Below are 20,820 nucleotides of genomic sequence, written 5' to 3'. Positions count from 1 at the left end.
ATCAATTTTAGAAAGAGTAAAAATAATGCAAGAAGTATTCAAAAGTAAGAATTTTATTGTAAAATCAAAGAAATATGAAAATGCTCAAAAGTGTATTACTGTATCTAAAACAGAATACTCATTAGGGTTACACAAAGAAAGTAATCCAGTTATAATTAATGTTCACAAGTCAATAGCGAATTCATTTCTCAAGATGAATAATTCGCATATGGCTGAAAGTGTACTAAACATTGCTAACAAATGTTTTGAAAGAATACCATTCGAATTTGTTAGTCAGTTTCGTATATTTCTGATATAATTTGTAATTTGGAAATTGTAAAATAATTGAGAATAAATGCAATGGCAAATGTGTCGTTTTAAAACCTGTTCTCGTACAATCTTTGCAACTGCTAAATAAACAAGCTGATATACAAAAATTAGATATCGACTTTGAAGAAGTTAGAGAAATCTGTGAATCAGAGTTTAAATTCCCATCTCTACTTAGTGTAGATGTAACTGAAAACAAATGTATGGAAAAATATAGCATATTACAGCCAGTTTTTACGCATTCATCATTGACTGAAATCCTGCAAGTTAGGGATGAAGAAAACAAGGTTAAATCAGATCTGGAATGTTCCTTCAAGCAATCGAGAACTTGTCAATAAATATAAAAGTAGAATTTGAAAAATCTAATGCAGAGTTGAAAGAAAAGTTAAAGGTAATTGAAGGTTACAAAAACATAACACACAAGAGTAAGGTAGATTTTGTACTTGCTAGTGATAAATTTATGGAATAATTAGACAATTTACGTATTAACCTTGAAAACAAACTAGTTGTTGAAGTAGGTCAAGTTTAACAAATATGCGAAAATCAATTACAAAGTCGAAGTGGTAAATGTAGTGTTAAAATAAATTATGTTTTTAAACAATTAAAAAGCAATAGAATTAATACCTGTTCTAAGAGTGTGATAATAATAAGTGTCACTTGTTAGTTGTTATTCAAAAGGTAAAGGTACGCCCACCTCTCCAATTTTGCTGAAAACAGTAAATAGAGGAACAGCAAAAGAAAGGGTGAGTAATTTTGTTAATGTCTTGCAAGAGTGCGGCCTTGAAGGCCATAGAATTTAAAAACGTTTCTCATGAAATATCCGATTATCATTATGAAACTTGTGCGTGTTTCATGTGTTATAATATAGTATGACAGAAAAAAATGTTCCTGTCGACTCTTCTAAACAAATAAAAATGTGTGTGTAGCGTCACTAACTGTTTGTTGCCTGCTTGTAAGTTACAGGTCAACTAAATTAATATTTGTGAGAGGAAAAAGCAAGTATAATAGCATATAAATAGCATGTGCACAGAATTATCCCTTAGGAAAGATTTCAGTTATTGTTTTTGCCATAGAAAAAATGACTTGCATGCCATCTAGTGTTAAAAAAGAATCATATATTAAGGATTTGCAACCTGTTTAGCTTTACAATAGAATAAACAAAGTGCAATTGAAATTTTTTGCTAATCAGAAACTAGTCTACAATTCCTTAGTAGAATATGTTCAAAGATTGAAAACTAATCATAAATTGTCCGATAAGGCTAAAAATAATTGTAATGCTTGCGAAGAGGTTCCGAAAATTAATAAAAGTCTCATAAATGTCAAAGAGAAATCTACTACGGAAGTTCAACTTAAATTCCACTGTTCTAGAATTAAGGAAAAGAAATGTAAACAAAGAATTATAAGAATGTAAGAATGTTATCAAGAACCTTTTGTGGGTTCCAAAAGTAAAATTTTCCGTGTAATAATGAGAAAATCGTAATTTTCAAAACAATGCATGAGTTGTGAAAAATATGGATTATTTTATCTGTTAGTTAGGGAAGTCAAGTAGATTTAAACCTAAGAGGAAAAATAAAGGCCCGACTACTGCTTCTATCAAGTGTTTCCGTGGTCAATTTTATGTAGGGATAAACCACAATACAAAACCCGTGAAATTTATTTATAGATCAGATGATAGTCCTGCACAAACGCGTGCGTGTGCAGTGAAAAAGATTCATAGTATGTAGTATGCAAGAGAAGCTAAAAAACGTAACGTCATATACATGTAGTATTAAAAATCAAGGTGCAAATTTACAATCTGTCGCCAAGCTAAGCCTACAGCATAGGCCTACCAATCAAAAGTTAAAATATTTGCGTGTCAAATCCAGAGAGTGGTTGCAAATTAACATAATTAAGTTTCATTTACAAACAGTGTGCAAGATAATTCGTAAACTTTGCTTACAATTTCGAAGCTAAACAAATGGGAAAATGTTTTTATGGAATTCGCCCGTGTTGGTGATGGATAATTCACATAACTTAATCAGCCGGATTGCGTGTATATGGTATAGTACGTACGCTATCCTGGTATACACTTGGTGTCCGATGGCGACACACGTTCTAGAGGTTTTTTCCTTTAAAAAAGTCATTAAAATACCTTAGAATTTTGTATACGAGGAAACGGTTGCAACACTGCTAATATATAGAGAAGTGGTTAGCGATTGATAATAATAATTATTATCCATATTTAAGTATTACGTTTGTCCTACAGTTTCCGTAAGTAGGTTTTAAATGAGCACATATGATAATTTTTTTAACTAGTGAATTCGTTATGACTTTAAGAAACAAGCAATTGGAATTGAATAGACCAGAAAATAAACATTCATAATTATAACAAAAGCACAATAACATGAATTCACGCAGATGTTCATTTCTAATTTATATTTCAGCCAAATGTTACTGGAGTATTTTTTTTTAATATTTTTTCACTAGCTCCTAGAGTTTTCCTAGTATTGCTTTAAATCGACGTCTTTTCTACACGGCTAATTAAGCGTCATTTATTGTTAGGATATATAGTATTAGACTAGTGTTGCTCCCGAGATGACAAATATCTTTTAAAAACGAGACGATATTAGAAAAATGACCATTTTTGGCTCATTTTCGAGATTAGAATCGAGACGAGACGATAAATTTCACGAGTCTGGCATGCAACTCCAGTTTATCCCCATATTAGTTCTCAAAATTTGTTCTATTCATACACGAATCATAACATAAAATCATAAGTTGATAGAATGATTGTACAAACATTGTGTACAACATTTATCATTTTTATAAATATACGCAAGTTTTACACTATATAGGGAATACCAGGGCATATTTGCCAACTTTTTTTTGAAGGATGTGTTTTATTTTATCTTAAACATTTTTAGAGGTAAAAAGGATGTCATTTTGTTCCTTATACTTTAATGAACGAAGTGAAACAGGTATTTTTTTCACAAGTAATGGCGTATATTATTTGAAAAACAAACACATCATTACGTAAAGGAAGAACACGATCTATAGTACATGCAATGCCAAAGCAGTTCGTTTAACACTAATACATTTATATTAAGTTTTAATGCAGAGCTCCTTCTGCATCCATTTCCGAAAAAATCATTTTACAAGATCTCCTGCCTACGTATATACAGCTACTCAACTGAAACTTGCATAGATACCGTGAAAGCATTCCTAATTCAGCCAGTCCACCCGCAGGAGAGATCTAACGGATCGTTTCAGAAATAAGGGCAGTTTGAAAACGTGCCCCACTCTCCCCTACTCCTATAATTAATATGGTTTGAGTGTTATATCATTCTCTTCATGAATCTTTCCTTATACTTAAGGATTCTGGTAGCTTCTAGATGAAATTAAGAAAAGTGAATGTTGTTTCACAGTTGAAACTATTTAATGCTTCTAAACCATCCGAATACAATACTTAAAACTTCGAAATAGTTTGTTACATCTACAACTACTGGATGTAATAGAAGAATAATAACGAAGAAAGAACCTTTCCTGAGTCCATACATATATAAAACATTTCTCGCTATTCCTTATTGTTTTTGTCCAGTGACGAAATATTGAAACCAAATATCCTTAATTTAGATCATTTCCAGTTTGAATGAAGGATTAAGAGAGAGTAGATAATCTATTCTTGAGACGCTGAATATATTGCAAAGAAGTGCAGAATTTCTTTTCCACTTCTTGCTCTATGAAAATCAGTATTGAAAACAGAAGTACTATAGATTGAACTATTTCCGGTTTCGATAGGGTCTTGCAGGTTGTGATTATATACATATATAATATTCGTGTGACCATGAATCGATTGCAGAAAAATGTTCCTCGCTCTCTATTAGTACTGTTCTTATATGACAATAAATATTGAAACCCGAAATGATTACTTTTAACGGTACGTGACGTTTGGGCCCCGCCGTTTGGGCACTGGATGTTTGGGCGCGAAGCCATTTGGGCGCCAGACCTTTGGGCGCGAGTTAAATTAAAAAGTGATTATCTTAGGCGCTGAGTACTAAGTTCCAATCAAGATATCACATGGTGTCTACTGTAGTGGAAGTCCTAGAATTATACTGGATTTTGTTTTGCATACTAGAAATACTGGAGTTTCAAAATTCTAAAAACTGAATTAACAATTAAATTTGATAAATTTAAGTTTCAACCGAAATTAAGTGTCCTTTTTATTTGATAACTTTTCAAGCCAAAGGTAAGTAGACCAGACTAGATAAGATTGACTGCATTACATACATAGTGAGCCTATTCCATTAAAAATATTAAAACAGGCCTTCTACTGTAATTATGCAATAAGTGTGAATGTCAAACACATTTCTAATGGATAAATGATCAATATATGTACACTTAAGTATTATTTTTCACTTTGAAATCGTCCTTTTCTTTCCTTTAGCCACTTTCTTTAATGCTTACAATGGAACGGAAAAAATGTGTGTTAATTTTTGACTTTCATATTGGAATGTTAATTAAAAAAAGATACCAAAAATACGGCATACTGCAGTTCCTAAACTCAATGTCTTAGACACTCTGTATGAGAAATATGTCTTAGACACCTTGTATGCGAAATATCTTTCCCTCAACTCGATTAGGATTTAGGATTTTTAGATTTCTGGGCTCTCAGCATCTAAGGCCATTTAGCCCGTCACGCCTGGGCTTATAAATTAGGTAAAACCCCGGCATTTGTCTGGTAAGAATGAGAAAAACCCAGGAAATCCTCATTCAGGGTGGCTGGCCTGAAAGAGCATGTTACACTTTTTCGAACGACTGACCCCACCGGAAATCGAATTCGTGACCGCATGCAACGAAGGCGAGAGTGTTAGCGACTACGCTACGCTGGGCCACTTCCCTCAACTCGAGTGCGCGAAAATCTTTTAATGGTAGTTCTTTATTGGACTTAAGGAAGAGAAGAGTTTGGTAAACGTAATACGAAAGAAAATAAATTTTAATATTCATAAAAATGTAATTATTAACTTTTTTAAAACATACAAAATTTAAATCAATATGTTTTAATTAACATTAAGAAAATTATTAACAGTTCGTCTGATTTCTTTATTTCCTATCTTTCTTATATAATACAAAAATTAAATCACTATTAGATCAGAAGTGCAAGAATCGTGAAGTGAAAAATCAATTCATGATGAGATTAGGCAACAAATGTCATAAACGCATTAAACTATTTAATTTAGATGAATAAATAAGATACAGAAAATATACAGATGAATGAGGTGAGATAAAGATAGAAGTGTAGGAAATATATACAACGTGATTCGCGCTTAGTTTTCAGTGCCTAGATTACTTTATATGTCGTAAATTGTGATTTTTACTATGTACCTCGCGCCCAAACGTCTGGCGCCTAAACGGCTTTGCGCCCAAACGGCAGCGCCGAAACGTCCGCGACCAAACGTCCTGTCCCGACTTTTGATTACTTCTGGTTTGAATACAGGGTTAATGGAGAAGACAGGGCCTGTTTCTGGGGCCCTCAATCGATTGCAAAATCCGCATCTCGATATCTCCTATTGTTTTGGCTGATAGCTGACGACAGACGAACGAACGGACAAATCCGTTCCGTAAGACTTCCGACACTTACGCATAGCATAGTTTGAAAATCTAAAACATCAGGTCATAAATCTTGAATGTGAATTCACAAAATGAAACAAGACGAAGACATCTTTTTCGATAATCGAAACAAGAGAAAAAAAAATCTTCGAGAAGAGAGACGAGATTTGACTTACAAAATTTAGATAAGGAAACCCTATTTCTATTGTCGACTCGTGAACACTACTATATCAGACTATTTCTTATTATATTGGTAATAGTATTCGAACTGTTACACAATAGACTTCAGTGTTTATCAAAATTGGAGAGTGCGTCTATTACAGTACGTTCCTTAGCTTTTGCTATAGTCAATAGTTACTATTTATATAACGCTTATGTTCTATTGGTCTTATATTAAACCAGTGTGCAAGGGCGACCATTATGCTTATTGTGTTACATCGCTCGTTTGCAGGAAAATTTTTACTTTACCCGAGTTACGGGAAACTAAAAGAAAACCGTGTTGTGAATCTTAAAATAATGACCGAAAAAAGGAAAAATAGTCACTGACCATACAATTTGAAAAGACATAAGGCAACGTCGTACAAGTATTAGTGGATCGGTCTTACCAGCAGAATTGACCGCTGACGTTATTTGAATGCTATTTTGCGGTTTTGGGAGCAAAGGGAATATGCCTTTGCATTTCTAAAACTGTATAAGAGGATAGTGAACAGAGTATAAGGACTAAACAATATTTATGATTCACGGGTAAGTCTCAATGTAAATAGTTTTTTTTTTTTTAGTGTTCCTAATAAATAAACTTCATAATATGCTACAAAAATATTTTTGCAGTTTTCAAAACATAACGATTTTGTATTTCTAAAATTATCTTGTGCATTTTATGACATACCATAACAATTGGTGCATCGAGAAAATAATTTAGTTGTAAAATATCAATGTGTAAGTATGTGAAAAAGTTCCTTATTTCTTCATGTGTGTAACAAAACTGTATGTAATTGTACTTACATCTAAGTTTTGCAAGAAGCTATAAACCTTTATCTGTTATAAATTTAAAATAGATATGAAAAATACACTGAAGTTAGAAAGAATTAATTTCTTTTGTTGTGCAAGTACAATATTATGAAATGTAAATGTAATGTTAGAAAGTTGTTAGGGAGGTGCCAGACAATTTTTTTGCCCCTTAACCCTTAGTCGGTAATATCCGTCTCCCAGGCGGATGTAAGATATTTTTTTCTTCAGAGTTGGTACGCATAGTTGCGTTATGAATTGATATTTCACCTATGCTTCAGTTGTGGGTTGACTGTGCTGTTTTGTGCAGATGGTCGCGTATCTAGCTCATTGTTGCAAACTTCGAAGTGTAAAAATTTATTCCACGCCGTCTCGCAAGCGGATATTACTACAATGGAAATATATTTTGTCTGTCTAAGGGACGGATATTACTTTACACTGACAAATATTAATATCCGATGTCTCATGATATTTTATTGCAAAAACTAGAATTCTATGGTTTTGATAATGCAGCTCTGTCACTTCTTCATTCGTATTTAAATGGACGATATCAGAGCTTTCTTTATGAAGGGGAAGAGTCTAATCTGCTGCCTGTTAGATACTGAGTACCTCAGGGATCTATTCTTGGTCCGATTCTTTTTATTATTTATATCAATGACCTCCCATACAACGTCGCTTCACCCTTCGTTAATAGTTACTTATTTGCTGATGATCTCAATATTTGTGTTAACTCACGACAAAAAGACTCAGTTCAGTCTATATTAAACATTACCTCAGATATTATTAAAGACTGGTGTACTTCCAACTTGCTTTGTAATAACTCTAATAAGATCAAGGACTTCGTGCTTACCTACAATAACAAAAATTCGAATGCAGAACTTCAAAAATATTCCTTTTTTTGTGTGTGTTTTTAATTGATAATCATTTGAACTGGGACGACCATATCCTTAAGGTGAAATCCAGAGCTAGCAAAGGAGTTTACCTAATTCGTAGATTAAGTTTGTGCGTAAGTTTAAATGTACTTAAAACTGTTTATTATGCGCAAATGCACAGTCATTTAAGTTATGGAACGATACTTTGGGGTCATCAATCCTTCATTAAAAGCCTATTGAAAATACAAAAGATATGTAAGGTTAATGCTCGGTCCCCTTGTTGTACACACTATATAGGCCAAGCTTCGTCAAATTAGAAATTATGACAGTACTTGCAATTCTCATATACCAATGTTTGCTTTACATTAACGAAAAGAATCATATTTACAATGAGTTACGGTACTCTCACACTTATCAAACTAAAAACAGGAACCGTTTAGGATTATTTAGATGTGAACATGGGCGCCCGCAGGATATTTTCCAAAGAGGGGGGGGGGAAACACACACGCACACACACACAATTGCTAGAATTGAACCCAACAAAACAAAACTTCATTACTATCAGCACCACGTCAGCAAAAGATACAACAAAGAGCGAAATTATCTTATAACTCAACTGACGGATACCATCATTGAAAATACTTACCATTGCATGCAGCATCAGATACAACATAATTACACTAGTCAACAAGGTTTTTGCCACATTAGAGAAAAATGCTGATTTTTAAGGAACTTTGGCCTCTGAATTCGAATCTGCAATACGTTTTTCTCTGTCACGCACAGTTTTCCCGTGACAGAGGGATTTTCGGGAAATTTCCCCCAAAATTTCCCTTTTTTTTCATTTTTGTACCTCTAGCTCGGGTACCCTTAGGCATATAAACATACAAATTATATTCTAGGTTAGCTTGATTTATACTTAGTAAACCCTGTAAGTTTCATCTGAGTCGCATCATTCTTCATTGAGAAATAAATATATTTCTATAAATATATGCTGTGTGTACTGTCCATTTTACCATATACAAAAGGTGCAGAAAAATCACATGTAACTTCCACGGAAATTACAATTTAAGCAAGGTTTATACTTCATTGGATTTGTAATGAAACATACTTTACAATTTTGTGTACACCATGTCCGCCATTTTTATAAGATGAAAATTTTAGAGGGATTTTCGGGAAATTCCCTAAAAAGTAGATTTTTTGTCTCATTTCACTGCTCGTATAGTAATACAGAAACGGGAATTGCGCCAGATTAATCCTATTGAAAAACTGATCTTTAACTCCAAAAGTATACAACAAAATTCTTAGTTTCCACGCCTTTTAAACGTTATTCAAAATAGTAAACAAAAATTGATATTGACCTACAAAAACAAATATCAATAACTCACAATGGATCAAATGCACATCTGCTTTACAAAGTATGAAAATAAAACATTTGTACTTACAATTAATTCTTCCTTTTGTAGTGCCAATCACTTTCTCTAACTAAAACCCAGCAGTAGTCGCCCATCATATGAGGATCCTATTTACCTTGATAACGTTGCTCCATTTTTTTAATGTCCTGATGGAATCGTTCCCCTTGTTCGTCGTTAAAAGCTCCTAAATTCTCGGGGAAAATTCAAAGTGGGAATGAAGAAAGTGAATTTTCAGGGACATCATACATCCTAACCTGATAGCTATCCAAAAGTTCTTGAACCAATTGACGGTAATTTTCTGCCTTATGATTTCCCAAAAATTCATACACCACTTCACTGAAAGCTCTCCAGGCGGATAGTTCATCATTATTTAACTTTGTCTCAAAGATGTTGTCCTTTAATAGTTTCCGAATTTAGGGCCCGACGGATATCCCGTCTTTTACTTTCGCGTCACTAAGTTTTGGAAACTGACATCTAAGGTGCGCAAAAGCTTCTCCATTCTTGTCCATGGCCTTACCGAAGTTTTTCATTAAGCCTAATTTTATATGTAAAGGCGACAGAAGATTTTTTTCTGAATTAACTAAGGGAGAATACTTAACATTGTGTTTCCCTGGCATATGTTTCTCTTGGGGACCATTCTTTTTGAATGTAGTGTGATTCAGTTGCCCTACTTTCCCACAAGCAAAGGAAACAACAGTATTTTATAAATCCTCCCTGAAGCCCCAGTAATATATCAAGGACCTTTAAATCACCACAAATTTGCCAACAGTACTTGTTACAAAATACCACAGCTAACAACACAGACAAACTTTCATAAGTTTCCTTCATTACTACGGAATATGCCATTGGAATTGATGGTTTCGTGTTCCCATTATGTAGCAAAACAGCCTTAAGGCTTGTTTTAAAGGAGTCGATAAACAACCCCCATTCTTCAGGGATGTGTTGGGAACATAGTGCATCCATTAAATCATCTATATTTGTACATGCACAGAGGGAATTTTGCATTATATAGTGACCTGAAAATTGTTCATGTTGGTTTCTGAAAATTGAAATTCTGGTGGTAGGAGCAAGTAAATTCCATTCTTGAAGTCCCGATCCGAGCAACTCAGCTTGTTGCTTACTCAGATTTAGATCCCTCACTAAGTCATTCAGTCTGGACTGGTTAACAAGAAGAGGTGTGTTTTTGGTTGGGCTATAGTTTGGATCAAAGGAAGTTGATGGTTCGGGCAACTCATCCATTTGCTCTTCTGCTGGAGAAGATTCTTCTAACTGGGCGTATGGATCAGGGATTGGGAGTTCAGGTTCATGTGGTATGAGTATTAGAGCGGATGGAACATTTGGGTACTCAATATTAGATTTTGTTCGTTTAGAATGACTCCAAATTTTTGTTAGACAGAAATAACAGTCTTCAGCATGACTGGTTGGTCCTCGCCAGACCATTGGCACCGCAAAAGGCATAGCTCGAGTTAGCATGTTACACAGCACACATGTGGAGCCCACACTTTGTCTTGATCACCCAAATGACCCCTAAAATAGCTATAATAAGATTGTTTTAACGTTTCTGTTAATGCACGGCGCTGACTTTTCACAGCATATTTTCCACACACGTAACAGAAAGTGATCAATGAGTTTATACACGCACGCCGCGATCTCTTCATAGCGGAGAAAGAAAACAAACACGCACACGCACTTACGACCACTTGTCACAGGTAAATCCAAATTAAAACTAAACCTACAATATGCATACAGTTATACAACACTTACTTATCTATTTGCCATGGACCTGACGATTTATCAGTAGAGTCCAATTTTGCGCAGCTTTATTGCATCAGCTAAACACGTGTTGTTGTACAACTGTATCAATGCAATTACATGAAAGGTAGTAGAAAACCACAGACCTCTTTTCCGTGTCGTATACTCCCATATTTCGTATATGTGCCTGTATGGGTAAATGAAATTGTGATTTTTTCTTTCGGTGCAAAGAACGCAACATCACGTCTTAAAATAACTAGTACAAACAACATACATGCAGCTATAATTATTTCTCTAGAAATAATAATGCGATTGTACTGAAACTTGCGAGGTTACTTAAGTTTCATATGGTGTCATTTTTGCATTTATATTTCAAGGGCCAGTGGTACGAAAATTTGGAAAAAAGGTATATTTTGAAGGAATTTCTCAGCTCTTTCCAATTGTTACGCAAAAAACTGTGGGTGATGGAGAAAAACGGATTGCACTTTCGAATTCAGCGACCAAAGTTGCTTTAGGATCAGATGGTTTCTTTCATGTGGCATAAACCTTGTTTACTAGTGAGCTATTGATTTATTGAATTGATATAAATCTATATTCTGGCGCAATTCCCGCTTCTGTATCACTATATGAACAGTGACATGAGGCAAAAACCTACATTTTTAGGGAATTTCCCGAAAAATCCCTCTGGAATTTCCCTCTTATAAAAATGGCGAACATGGTGTATACATCATTGTAAAGTAGGTTTCATCAGAAATCCACTAAAGTATAAACCTTGCTTATATTGTAATTTCTGTGGAAGTTACATGTGATTTTTCTGCACCTTTTGTATATGGTAAAATGGACAGTACACATAGCATATATTTATATAAATATATTTATTTCTCAATGAAGAATGATGTGACACAGATGAAACTTACAGGGTTTACTAAGTATAAAACAGGCTAACCTAAAATATAATTTGTATGTTTATATGCCTAAGGATACCCGAGCTAGAGGTACAAAAATGAAGAGAAAGGGAAATTTTGGGGGAAATTTCCTGAAAATCCCTCTGTCACGGGAAAACTGTGCGTGATAGATTGTAATACATCTAACGGTTCTGAAGATTGTAATACATCTGTTGTTCTCAGATGTTTCTACAATAACATTTATTATTATTATGATCATTCATGCTTTTGAGTGTCATCCTGGCACAAGTTGGTTCGTTTTATGCACTATTTCATGTACCATACTTTCACACTGTATTTCGAACAGAAATCACTACCTAGTTAAACAGGGTCACAATCTATTATTTCGAGAAATATTTTCATTTATTTATTTTGTTATTTCTTTTTCTTTTTTTAAAAAAAAAATTTTCGGGTATTCCGGCGATACAGAAGTAATGCTATTGTTATCACTGAACTCAGTATTATCACGCAACTCGTAGAAGTATCTGTTATTTAAGAATTATTTCTAGTGGATCCCGCTAACTTGATCTGTACCAAGTAGGTTGTTCGCTTGCGGCCCAGTGAAAAATTTCTAGAGGATAATGAGAAGTATCGTTAGAAGTAAGAAATCTTTGCTCGAAACAGTAACATGATTTATAACTATTCTATATATTTAAAATCTATATAAACTGACGCTGACATATTTCTTTTCCCTGAAAACATTAACGGTTACAGAAATAAGTGGAGTTTTACTATAGGGATCCATAATATAAGTAGTACTCGTAGGAACGGGTTAGAAAAGCCGCAGCGATTTGTTGCGTTTTGATAACATAAAATGAGCAAATTAAAGTTTTCCCCAATTTTTTTCGTACATTTGCAATCTGTGGATCCGTATGGTAAGACTACACTGAGATAAGTGACTCAGACGTACATCCTATAGGCAATAAATGTAAGACTGTTTTATGTATATCTCACAAGAAGGATTCCTGAAATTAAAACTTCTGTCCACGTGATAATGGTTCCTATGACTGGTTGTTATTGACTACAAAGGATATATATTGTCTGTGTTATTAATCTTACGTTCAACATTCCTTCCCCTCTCCATCTGTTTTTAACTATTATATCCAGTGCTGCCAGATCTGAAGATCAAACAGTAGCGAGGTTGTGCTCTTACAGTATCGGAATTGCACTCATTATGGACCAAACATAAAAGTGAATTATTTTGCAGCTATACATTTTAAGAATCATATACCGTAAGACGAAGGGTTAATTTCAACAAGATTTAAGAAATTTTAAAGAAAATCGCATGTAACACAAATGTAATGATTTAGAACGCTGTACTTTAAACATGAAGGGCTTTATGCAGAAACTTTCTAACGCGTGATTCGAGTCATACTAAAGAGTTCGACTAAAATGTGTTTCCTTCAGCAGCCAGACTTTTAGCATGACTATAATCAATCATTACAACGACTCTGCATAAGGCGGTTAATATCTTAATATATAAGGAAAACATTCGGGACATGTCCGTAGCGCCCTATGAAGCCTCACTTTATAAATAAATGTACAGTTTTTAGAGAATTATTTCTTACAGTTGTTATTGGTAAAGAACCCGTGATGAGTACAGTATGCTCTTTACATAAGGCGCCCTTGCAAAATCACATAGCACAGTTCTCTACAATAAGTACATCCTGTTATTGTTCATAAAGAACCCGTGAAAGGTACAATGCGCCCCACTAAACATCACAATATAGATAAGTGGTTTTAGTTGTCCTTCTCTATACCAATACCAGTTCTGTATAGTAAATTCATATAGTGGCTGTTGGTAAAGAACCTGTGAATAGTACAGTGCCGCCTTATAAAGCACCTTGCGAAATATTACATTATATATTTATTTAATTCTTCTGTAGGACACCAGTTTTGTATTATACATAGAGTTGCTATTCGCAGAAAACAGTAAAAAGAGTGCAATCACTTTTCAAGAAATATGTATAATCCCAGTAAAGGAAGTAATTTGTGGCTGTATTTGGTAAATTGATAAGGTCTATAGGAGTTTTTGTGCTGTTACTCATTTACTAATAATAAACATTCAGAAGCTAGGCGCAATAGATATAGCGCAGTTTAAACAATTCAATTTTTTTAAGCTCTTAATTTACAAATTTGATTATTCCTACGTGTTCTTAGAGCAGTGCTCGAATAATTAGTGCCTATTGCATTTCTAAAATATAGCTACATTGATTAGCTGGTATATATTAAGCTTCTTTTTTTTTTTGACAAAAATGTATTACTAAGACTAAAAAGTGTTTCTCTAGTAAAGACGTCTTCACAGTTTAGCCATTTACGTTACTAAACAAATTTTGTGGTTTTATTACATTAAATGGTGCGCGTATCATTTTATCTTTTCCTCTTCGTACTTTAGATCTGTCAACAACAAGATTTTTGTCCTCTAGCGTTTGAGTCTCGCGTCCTGAAGTACGGCAGAAGCGATCAAAGCAACCTGTCTGAAGCTCCAGTTCTAAACGCTGACTCCGTTGAATTTTGAAGACAGATGCGCTTTAGGCTTTTTCCTTCTTGGTCGTGCCTCGAAGTCAGATCCCGACGTGCTTCCCGATTCAACAGCTTCGCTGGATTCCCCTGACGATGCCAGTACCTTTGACCTGTGCCTAGTGGCGTATTTACGATTTTCTTTCGGTAGGGGCTTTACTAACTTTCGGGAGGGGCTTTGCCTGGAAATGTGAAAATTCTGCAAGATATTTCATTTACTTTACTATACTAAGTAAGATTTCGGGGGGGTTTAAGCCCGGAAGCCACCCCCCTAAATACGCCACTGCCTGTGCCTATGCTTAATCTCACTAGTTGATGGACTTGCTTTAACATTTCCAGCGTCTTTTTTGGTTGTCTGCCCTTTAAATCTGCTCACTTTGCGGGAAAACATCTTTGACAGAGTTGTGCTTGTTTGGACGTCAATGTTACCAAAGCTTATTTTCCCTCATGTTCTCTGATCCAAAAGAAACTTGATTTCTCGTTTGGAATCTTGCGTGTCCTCTCACAGTTGTAATCCTCGGCGGTTTTACATTTGCAAGACGCAATATCAAAAAAGCGACTTTTCCGCCTGTGCAACAAAACCTGCAGGAAGTGTTTCTCCTTGTTTTTGTCGACTGAAATGCTTTTTCTTGGTGCGACACTTATTATAAAATGTTTTGATCTTTTCTGAAACGCAAGAACGCTTGCTTTACGTCAAATATGTGTAACTCTTCGTCCAACTAGTTTACAAATGTCAGTCACTGGTAATTTAGTTACACTTTCGTCACCACTTAAACCACTTCGAAACCAATGATAATGTCGCATAACGTCAGCTTACGTGAGTAACTGCACTTCACTCATTTCACTTGAAGTGCCAAATAAGCTTCGTTTCACACTTTCCCGCGTTGTTCTCTTATGAGGCTTTTTCTTCATCTTGCTTTCCATTGCTTTCGAACTTGGAAACCAAAGTATACAAAATGTCTCAGAATCTTATCGCACTAAGAAGACTCTAACTTTAGGTACAATGAACAAACTCAATGTCTTAACAGAAACAATAGCGAACTAAAACCGGTACGGCTTAAGCTCCTATAAACTGGCCTGTTGGATTGGTTGGCCGAAATACGCAGTATTTATACCACCGCCGAACTTCGAGCGAGAATATTCTAGAAACGTCGTTATAGATTTTGGAGCCAAGGAGGCGAGTGGGAGTTGCGCGAATCTTCTGACAGAGCAGGGCGTTTATACGACGCTCAAAGAGCGTGGCCAAAGTAAGCAACCACGAAGTTGAGAAGCCTGACGCTAGACGACATTTGCTGTCGCTGTACATAACAAGCGAAGAGTTGCTAAAAACAAATCGTGTTATATCAAGAGCTATGTCTATGATCTTTGTTAACGTGGCATTCCAAACAAAATCTGGACATTAATTCCAAGTCCTAAACTAATATGGCTGTACTTTGACTCATAAACATTTTAGAATTATTTACTGCCATTGTTACAAGTTTATTTTAATAAAATAATTGTATTATAACCATCAGGTAACTCTAAAAACGACTACAAGTTTACTGTCATTGGTGTTGTGCGTGCTGCCTATCGAAACATTACAAAAAAAAAAAAAAATAAGTCCGTTGGGGCAGGGTAAGAGGTTCTCCAAAAAAGAATTTTAAAAAATTCAGCAAGGTTGCAGGCACCTTTTCCGCACTATCCGTCATCGAATTTCCAACAAAAGTGCAAAACGCTCCACCCTAATATATATACCGGTATATATATTCATATACATACATATACGTGCGTATACTTACAGACACACACCCATACCCACATCCGTCCACCCATCTACACACACACACACACACATATATATATATATATATACATACATATATATACATATATATATATATATATATATATATATATATATATATATATATATATATATATATATATATATATATATATATATGTGTGTGTGTGTGTGTGTGTGTGTGTGTAATAAAAATTTAATGAAACAATACATGGACAATGCTCTATTTCTGACGAAATTACAGGAGTACAAAATGTACCTTTAAGCAAATGGATATCTTTTAAAAGCCCGACTTGATGTGAGTATCAGCTATCTTCCAAAATTCATTGGTAACGATTAAAACATTTTCCAGACTCTTAATATTATAAATTATATTTAAAAAGAATTAGTGATTCTTTTTTTACGTTTAATTTTAACTTACTCTCCTCATTGACTGACGATTGGAACAGTGGCGAAGCTAAGGGAGGGCCAAGGGGGACCAGGCCCGCTTGCCAAGTTCTTAGCCCCCCTACACAGTGATATTGCTATAGGTCGACAAACGGTGAGTGGGTCGTTGCTACAAGTGAAACAACTACCAAAACGTCTCTCGACAACAGAATTACCAACTGCAGAATACCGTATGTTGCAATAGTCTGCGTTCCGAATAAAATACCGGTATCGTTACTTGTTTTTGCTTGTAGTTCAGCAATATCTAATTCACTGAAATCTGCGAGGTGCATATGCATTGACCTCACCATCTGAACATTCCTTTTAACCTCTGTCCCTTATCTAGTTACCTCCTTTGTTTTGGACGAAGAACGATAAAGAAAAATCAAATCAGTCGGCATTCTCATTTGCTTCAATGTTGAAAGTCATACTAAAATATGAGATGCTTACTTATAAATAACATACACTACAGAAAAACATTACACTTGCGTTAGACGAAAGAAGTTTTCATCCATTACTTATTAAAATTTGTGCACCAAGTAATTAATTCCCATTGATTGTGGCGACATAGAACAATTGCATAGCATCCATTAAATAATTTGGCATTATTATTATTTTCAAAGCATCTTAATATCGAGCCGTCTTGTTTCATTAACAATAATAGAAGAGAGCAGAGGTTTTTATTACTTGTGAAATAATGATTCCCTCTGTTGTTCGCATCCCGATCGTTTAAGAAAAAATAGATGCTGAATACTACGAGCAAGTACTATTTGCTACCGATATTGGTTCTCCCGCTCGATTACCTTCTGGTCTTGTCTGTAGTACCTCTATTTTCCTAACGTTCTTCGCCATTAGCAATTCTGTAGAATCCTTCTGGTACAATGTTAACAAGCGATACTAGCGGCCTCCAGGGAAACGGAGCCAGCGCTTGATGAACCGACACTACTAACTAAAGCCTAGGGAAATGTAATAAAATTCAGTGATTCTTTGTAAATAAATCGTTCAGGAGTATTTTCCTTTTAAAAATTTCAACTGTAGCTTCATCCCTAAAATACTACTGCATAGAGAAATTTCAAAGTTTATCACAGAGCGAGAATCTTGGTAAACTCCTAAGTCGAAATATTTGCCCACGAGGGATCGATCACATCATCTTCCGAATCTGAAGTCATTGTAATACCGCTAAGCTCAAATGCACGTGGTTGATCATACTTTTGTTTTCGTATTCATATGCAGTTTTCCTAACTACCTAAGTAAACTACATACTTCTTTTGTAATGTAAACGGTTACAAACTGGTATTGATCAATGCTTCTGTGTGTTACAGCTGCCAAGCACACAAGTGAAATTAGCTATTTTAACAAAAGAATATAGACAAAGCGCTGTTTTTGAAATTTATAATCTTCCACCTTTTCTGAAATAATACTGTCCGTTCTACCGTTTAACACAAAATAAAATAATTGGCCTTGTCACTTAATAATACTTGTTTATTAAAAGTTCTAGAAAGGTAACGAAACTATAATTTATACAAGTGCTTGAAGTGTTATATTTTATGTTGTTCTTTGTTGTAAGAGTGAGGAAAATCATTACAATAAATAGATTAAGTTCAGTTTACTTTCAATGGTGTTTCCACTAGTCTGTTTGTGAAAACCTAACATAGCAGTATGCATATTAGCTTGATTCGAAAGTACAGCTAAAATTCTGGTAGCTCTGCCTTCGTATATAATTAGCAAATTCCTAAGATAACTAGCATCATGATATAAGTGAAAATTTTAACGAGGCACTTTGTTCCCTCTTGATTTTGAGTGTGTGTGTGTGTATATATTTATATTTCTCTGCTTCTACGTTCCACCTAAATCAATCAACCACACATATTTTAAACGCCGTGATTAAGTAACTACTTATATTAAAATGGAAATCAATTGTATAAATATGCCCTAGTTGTTTGAGGTAGTAAATTCTTATATTTTCGCTGTTTTGAAAACAGTAAAATCATGAACAACAAAGAGGAAGCATTCATCTGGAAAACACACACACACACACACACACATATATATATATATATATATATATATATATATATATATATATATATATATATATATATATAATTTATGTGAATCAAGTTTTTTATTAATTGGAGATGGCCCCCTCAAAATTTTCTTTGGCCCTTCGTTTCCCCCCCCTTGAAAAATATTCTAGCTACGCTACTGGATTTGAATCATCTTGTATTTAAACCCCATTACGAACGCCATTATTAAATTTAACGACTCAGAAAACTACGATCCACACTATATCAGTCGTTTAGCATTATTTTTACATGCCTCTCCTCCCAACACATACCCCTTGAAGTGACTTACTACCACAGTACTTTATTGTGGATTAACCCTTTCCGACCCATGTGGCCAAAGTGGCACACACGGGTAGGTAATTCTTTTACTCCGTTCCTGTGTGGGCAATAATTAAGATATCTGGATATTTTTGGTCAAATATGGTTGGATCATAGTTTATCATATTAGTTCTTTCTTCTTCTGGGTGTCGAACTTCCTAGTCAAATTTCAGTCTAAAATTTAAAAATTCAAGAATTTTCGAACTTCGAATTTTCTTTTATCCCTTTTTTCCTGTAGCTTCCTTCGTTGTAGAGAAATCTCCCCAAGACTTGACAGGTAGATGCCTCCGAAAAATACCTAATTGTTGACATTAATTGGACGGTCCGTGCGCAGTGTTACAAACTGGGGAAATGAAAACTTCCCTAAATTTGAATTTAAAATTCAAACTTTTTGAAATTTTTGTTTATAAATCCGTACATATACGTCGGAGCGCATGTCAACTTACACCAGTCGAACATTGGTCCTTACTGAACAAAAGCGAATACAGGGCATTAAAATGGGATAATTAGGGGGCACAAGGAAAATTCTTATTTAGGTTTTAACCCTTGACTTTTCTAGTTTTTCCCTACTTTTCTGTTCATCATAATCTATGCTTTTGATAATTGGATGCTTAGTTTCTTAAAAATCCTCATGATACTTGTAGGATATATTAGTGGTGTTACAATGTTTATTTTTTACATAGTTTGCGTGTGTCTTGTAGCAGTGTTTCGAGCTCTCAAGAATAATTCTAAATTTAAGAGGAAAATTTTGAAAAAAAAAACACTTTTTGTGTCTATTATTTCCCTCTTGTTGGCTACATTCGAACAAACGTGCCACTGTCTGTAAAGATCGTTCTCAGACTGCACAACGCACCATAAAAAGTTTCAGTAGAATAATTATGGAAAGTACAGTTTAGATTTATAATAAACCACGTTGTGTAAACGGTAAGAAAATGGTGAATTTCTGAAGTAGAATTTTATCTATCTATCTATCTATCTATCTATCTATCTATCTATCTATCTATCTATCTATCTATCTATCTATCTATCTATATATATATATATATATATATATATATATATATATATATATATATATATATATATATACCGGGTGCACCATTTATAATGTCCCACCTTTATAACAGAGGAACCAAGAGAAAGAGAGAAGCGCAACTTTGCACAAAGCAGCTACAGGAAGGGGAAATCTATCGATATATTGGGTAACATCACCAGGTGAACAGTGTTGCTAACCCAATATAAAGTTATGATTTTTTAAATGGAATAACCTAAATTTAATTTCATAATTCGAATCAGCAATGAAAACAAAGACGAAAGAGATGACACTCGCAGATCAGTGTAGCATACTTTTTGAGGAATATTGTAAACCATGTGTCAAATTTAAACACCTTTAACACACACAAGGAATGAAGTAGTAACTATTTGTGCACATTGAATGAAATACTGGGAAGAACTATTTAAAATGACTTCAAGTTTAGGAGGATCAGTTAAACAGTGTTGCCACAACAGAAGAGAGAAAAGTTGAATTTGGAAATAGTGCAATAACTTGAAAAAAGGTACCTAGTAGAGTATGATTTAAAATTCATAGAGCAAATCAGTATGTCATAAGGAGCATTGTCACGTTTATTTGAGATCGATAAGTCAAGTACTTACCGAGATATTCGGTACTCTGTAAAAGCTGAGAATTTTGTACTGTACAAGATGGTAACGCTGTTTCAAAATTCCCTTTTTTCCCCTCTGCGTGGGAGAAATATTAAGGTACTAATCTGTGACACAAGTTATATTCTGTGAAATGCCGAATTAAAGCAAATTCTTTAAAATAAAGAAATA

The 20,820-nt window shown here is 34.5% G+C and overlaps 1 protein-coding gene across 4 annotated transcripts in view; it reads right to left on the bottom strand.

Annotated features, from left to right (window-relative positions):
* Positions 1-20,820, bottom strand: part of LOC145689868 (uncharacterized) — a 109,652-nt gene that overhangs the window by 25,102 nt on the left and 63,730 nt on the right. The window contains exon 1 of one of the 4 annotated variants that reach the window (XM_081764141.1): positions 12,937-13,227. The exons of 1 other annotated variant lie outside the window; for it this stretch is intronic. The gene's annotated coding sequence lies outside the window, so the exon portion shown is untranslated. Of the gene's footprint in view, positions 1-12,787; positions 13,228-20,820 lie in introns of those variants that run through there. 2 more of the 4 variants (XM_081764142.1, XM_081764143.1) reach the window with 2 other exon arrangements.

The sequence above is a fragment of the Thermobia domestica genome, chromosome 7 (genome assembly GCF_964235325.1).
Source record: "Thermobia domestica chromosome 7, izTheDome1.hap1.1, whole genome shotgun sequence".
Classification (NCBI taxonomy): domain Eukaryota; kingdom Metazoa; phylum Arthropoda; class Insecta; order Zygentoma; family Lepismatidae; genus Thermobia; species Thermobia domestica.
The sequence above is the reverse complement of the archived record's forward strand: the minus strand, read 5'-3'. Positions and strand labels throughout refer to the sequence as shown.